The 5,803-nt window shown below is 36.2% G+C and overlaps 1 non-coding gene across 1 annotated transcript; it reads right to left on the bottom strand.

The window, feature by feature from the left end:
* Positions 1 to 5,447: 5,447 nt before the first annotated feature.
* LOC143689174 (U6 spliceosomal RNA) lies at positions 5,448 to 5,554 on the bottom strand. The gene has a single exon (XR_013178637.1). It is a non-coding gene; the product is annotated as a U6 spliceosomal RNA (small nuclear RNA).
* Positions 5,555 to 5,803: the final 249 nt, after the last annotated feature.

Raw genomic sequence — 5,803 nt, 5'->3', positions numbered from 1 at the left:
TGAAATGCAGACTAAACTAGAAAGAATGCTGGGTTGAATGGAATCCAAGGATAATACTGTAAGGGAAATAGAGGATGGAAATCAACAAAGTGAAACAAAATTAGAAATGCATGAAGGAATGTAAAAGTGATTCAAGAAAAAGTGATAAATATAAAAGATAGCTGACCCCAGAGAAGAAAACCTAAGCAATGGTAAAGAGTAAGTATTAAAAATTCAAAATGAAGAAAGTTTTCTTAAAATAAAAGAATAATTTTAACTTATATATACAAACCATATATATATTACCAAATATATATTACCACATTCATAGGAAAATTAACCCAGAATGGCTAACACAAAGACATATTCTGGTACAATTATTAGACTTTAAAGAAAAATGCTTTGGGCATTCACCAAAAACAAAACAAAACAGGATAAGGGAAGGAAAATCAGAAAGGCATGACTTTTGAAACTCAATGCTTTATTCCAGAAAAAAATGGGGTAACATATTGAAGATTTCATGTGTGTATATATGTGTGCATGTAGTTTTTCACAATGTTGTTTCTTTTAATTTTCTTTTTCTTTAATTTTGATATATATTTTGAGGTTAAAGAAAGTATGTATTTCTGTTCTAACTTTTATTCTAGTCCCACTCCATAATTGCTGTTTTCCCTCTTTTTGTGGATATAACTATTAGTTTCCTCTTATATGTAATTCTGAAATTAGTTGGAATTTCTTCTTCCCCTTCCCTCTTCCCCACCACATCTAGTTAGAAATATTCTACTTTTACTCTATTAATAGTCATAAGGCAATCATGTAGCTTATTCTACTTTCCATATACTCTTCACCTTCCCCTTTGTTTTATGATACTCGAACTCTCTCCACATTGTCAGAACATATAACCATTACATACTACATTGTTTCTCTTATTTTCACTTTTCATCTTAGTTCTATAGGTATTTGTGCATGTGCATGTGTATATATAAGTTTGTGTGGAAATGTACACATATATAATATGATTTTACACATAGGAAATACTCACCACCACTTCTTAAGTTAATCATGCCCCAATTATTTTGTACTCTGGTAGATTTCTCAGAAAGGACTCACAGTTACCCTGTTCTTAGAGATCTTGCCTATTTCCAGTAAAGTAAACTTGTATTCTTGTCTGGACATCCTCTCCAAAATCTGTAATAAATCAAGATAGCATGTGGCATTTTTGGCAATCCCCAGTAGGAGAGCTGCTGGCCAGATCCCAAGGGTTCCTAAGCAAAGGTGTGCCATCACCCAGCAGAAAGCAACAGATCGTTTGAAAAACAGTTCTTGGCTTGCTAATGATAATGGGACATCAAGTGACTACACAGAGCTTCCCATCTTGACCTGGGTGAATCAGATCCATCAAATCATAAGTTTGGGCAGGCCCAACTGCAATCCAGCATGTGAAGGGCTGCAGTATGTCCAGGTTTGGGTCCAAAAGGACCTAGAGGGTGCATGTAAGCTGCCCAAAGATGTAGTCTCTATCCCCATGTCATCCACCTCCATGGCACTGATTTCTCTCCCTCTGCTTACCATGGCCTCATGTGAGGATTCCACACAACAATGCAAAGGCAGAGGAAACACCGAGGCTTGGCTTTTGCATGGTCAATTTGGATAAGTTGGTGTGAGCCAAAACAGAGTTGTTCTGCACTTATAGCCACTCAGGGACGGCTTTGAAAGGCATAGTCTTGGACACACACCTGGCTGTATACTATGTGTGGAGAGAAGAGGCTTGAAGTAAAGATATGTATTGACTCTTGATCATGGAAAGGGATTGTACACAACTCTTGGAGATTATGTTCTGATCTATTTATTGTGACTTGTAAGGCTGCTGGTTTTGAGAGAGGCCAAAGTGAGAGATGGCACTGCAACAAGTGCAGACTCCAGACAACCTGGACCACTTGGGCCATATGACTTTCATATCCAATTGGATCCAACTAGGAGATGGATCATGAGTTTTTATTACTATGGCCGTCATCAGGCTTCACATTTATTCTTTTTGTTTTTCCAAATTGATATACAGATTTAATGCAATTCTAATAAAAATTGAGAAGCATTTTTGTAGATATACACAAGATTATTTTACAATTTATATGAAAGGCAAAGGAACTAGAATAGCTAAAACAGTTTTTTTTAAAAAAATTTTTATTAATTTTTTTAAAAATACCAAAAAACACCAAATAAGTGCAAACATTCTTAACTTTTGATCGTTCCATTCTACATATATAATCAGTAATTCATAATATCATCACATAGTAGCATAGTCATCATCATGATCATTTCTTAGAACATTTGCATCTATTCAGAAAAAGAAATAAAAAGAAAACAGAAAAAAAATTCATACATACCATACCCCTTACCCCTCCCCTTCATTGATCAATAACATTTCAATCTAAATTTATTTTAGTATTTATTCCCCCTATTATTTATTTTTATTCCATATATTTTTCTCATCTATTAATAAGGTAAATATAAGGAGCATCAGACACAAGGTTTTCACAATCACACAGTCACATTGTGAAAGCTTTATCATTATACAATCATCTTCAAGAAACATGGCTACTGGAATACAGCTCTACATTTTCAGGCAGTTCTCCCCCGCCTCTCCATTACATCTTGACTAACAAAGTGATATCTATTTAAGGCATAAGAATAACCTCTAGGATAATCTCTCGACTCTGTTTGGAATCTCTCAGCCATTGACACTTTATTTTGTCTCATTTCACTCTTCTCCTTTTTGGTCAAGAAGGTTTTCTCAATCCCTTGATGCTGAGTCTCAGCTCATTCTAGGGCTTTTCTCAATCCCTTGATGCTGAGTCTCAGCTCACTGTAGGATTTCTGTCCCATGTTGTCAGGAAGGTCCACACCCCTGTCCCACATAGACAGGGGGAGGGTGGTGAGTTTGCTTGTTGTGTTGGCTGGAGAGAGAGGCCACATCTGAGCAACAAAAAGGTTCTCTTGGGGCGACTCTTAGGCCTAGTTTTAAGTAGGCTTGACCTATCCTTTGTGGGGTTAAGTTTCATATGAACAACCTGCAAGATTGTGTGCCCAGACTACAGCTTTGATGTCTGCACTGGTCGTAAGAATATCAAGAATTCAACGTGGGGAAGTTGAATTTTCCCCCTTTCTCACCATTCCCCGAAGGGGACTTTGCAAATACTTTGTTATTCACTGTTCAAATGACTGTGGGATTTATTGGGGTATCACTCTGGACAAACCAACAAAATCTCACGCCCTACTCAAGGTTCCATGTACTTATGGTGTTCAATCAAGCTGTCTACATAAGTTATATTAGGAAATACACTAGTCAAAATATAAATTTTGCACCAAATAAACATTTTTTGCTTTAGTCTCACACACAAAGTTAAAGTTTTAAAATATTAATTACCATCTATTTTCAGCACCCTGCAATAATGACATTCCTTTGTTCTTCCTCATGCAAAAACATTTTTTAATTTGTACATTTAGTCACTATCTTTGTACAATCTAGGCATTCCTAGATATACCATCTCAGTCTTTATTGTCTATCTTTCTTTCTGATTTCATTTGTGCCCTCCTCCCTCTATCATTCTCACCTTCAGCTTCATTCAGTGTTTTAACATAATTGTATTACAGTTAGGTAGTATTGTGCTGTCCATTTCTGAGTTTTTACATTCAGTCCTGTTGCACAATCTGTATTCCTTCAGCTCCAATTACCCAATATCTAACCCTATTTCTAGCTCCTGATGGTCTCTGATTCCAGTGGAATTCTCCAAGTTTAGAGAGAATAAACTAAACTTTATTTATTCTCTGATATAAATATCAGTTCATATCAGTGAGACCATACAGTATTTGTCCTTTTGTTTCTGGCTAATCTCACTCAGCATAATGTCCTTAAGGTCCACCCATGTTGTTACATACTTCATAAGTTTATTCCGTCTTACAGCTGCATAATATTACATCATATGTATATACCACAGTTTGTTTAGCCACTTGTCTGTTGATGGACATTATGGCTGTTTCCATCTCTTCACAATTGTAAATAACGCTGCTACAAACATTGGTGTGCAAATATCCATTTGTGTCCTTGCCCTCATGTCCATGTACTTATGGTATTGCCGTGGTATAGCAATGGTATTGCCGGGTCATATGGCAATTCTATATTTAGTTTTCTGAGGAACCGCCAAACTGCCTTCCACAGTGGTTGCACCATTTGACATTCCCACCAACAGTGGATAAGTGTGCCTCTTTCTCCACCTCCTCTCCAGCACTTGTCATTTTCTGTGTTATTGATAATGGCCATTCTGGTGGGTGTGAGATGATATCTCATTGTAGTTTTTTGATTTGCATTTCTCTAATAGCCAGGGAAGTTGAGCATCTCTTCGTGTGCTTTTTGGCCATTTGTATTTCCTCTTCTGAGAAGTGTCTGTTCAAGTCTTTTTCCCATTCTGTAATTGGGTTGGCTGTCTTTTTATTGTTGAGTTGAACAATCTCTTTATATATTCTGGATACTAGATCTTTATCAGATATATCATTTCCAAACATTGTCTCCCATTGTGTAGGCCATCTTTTTTACTTTCCTGATGAAGTTCTTTGATGTGTGAAAGTGTTTAATTTTGAGGAGTTCCCATTTGTTTCTTTCTTCAATGTTCTTGCTTTGGGTGTAAGGTCTAGGAAACCACCTCCTAGTATAAGATTTATAAGATATTTCCCTACATTTTCTTCTGAAGTTTTATATTCTTAGATCTAATGTTTAGGTCTTTGATCCATTTTGAGTTAATTTTTGTATAGGGTGTGGGATATGGATCCTCTTTCATTCTCTTGCATATGGATATCCAGTTCCCTAGGCACCATTTATTGAAGAGACTGTTCTGTCCCAGGTGAGTTGGCTTGACTGCCTTATTAAAGATCAATTGTCCATAGATTAGAGAGTCTATATCTGAACACTCTATCCTATTCCATTGGTCAGTATATCTATCTTTATGCCAGTACCACGCTGTTTTGACCACAGTAGCTTCATAATATGCCTAAAAGTAAGGTAGAGTGAGACCTCCGACTTCACTTTTTTTTCTCAGGATACTTTTAGCTATTCGGGGCACCCTGCCCTTCCAGATAAATTTGCTTATTGGTTTTTCTATTTCTGAAAAGTAAGTTGTTGGGATTTTAATTGGTATTGCATTGAATCTGTAGACCAATTTAGATAGAATTGACATCTTAACTGTATTTAGTCTTCCAATCCATGAACACGGTATACCCTTCCATCTATTTAGGTCTTCTGTGATTTCTTTTAACAATTTCTTGTAGTTTTCTTTGTATGGGTCTTTTGCCTCTTTAGTTAAATTTATTCCTAAATATTTTATTCTTTTGGTTGCAATTTTAAATGGAATTCTTTTCTTGATTTCCCCCTCAGATTGTTCCTTACTAGTGTATAGAAACACTACAGAATTTTTTCTTTAAATATGGAATGCTTCATGAATTTGCATGTCATTCTTGCGCAGGCGCCATGCTAATCTTCTCTGCATCATTCCAATTTTAGTATATGTGCTGCCAAAGCAAGCACAACACTACAGATTTTTGAGTATTGATCTTGTAACCTGCCACTTTACTGTACCCATTTATTACTCTAGCAGTTTTGCTGTGGATTTTTCAGGGTTTTCGACATGTAGTATCATATCATCTGCAAACAGTGAGAGTTTTACTTCTTCCTTTCCAATTCTGATGCCTTGCATTTCTTTTTCTTCTCTAATTGCTCTGGCTAGAACTTCCAACACAATGTTGAATAACAGTGGTGATAGCAAACATCCTTGTC

Source organism: Tamandua tetradactyla, chromosome 6 (genome assembly GCF_023851605.1).
Source record: "Tamandua tetradactyla isolate mTamTet1 chromosome 6, mTamTet1.pri, whole genome shotgun sequence".
In the NCBI taxonomy this organism is placed as follows: Eukaryota; Metazoa; Chordata; class Mammalia; order Pilosa; family Myrmecophagidae; genus Tamandua; species Tamandua tetradactyla.
Note: the sequence above shows the minus strand (reverse complement) of the source record. Positions and strands in the feature narration are given on the sequence as shown.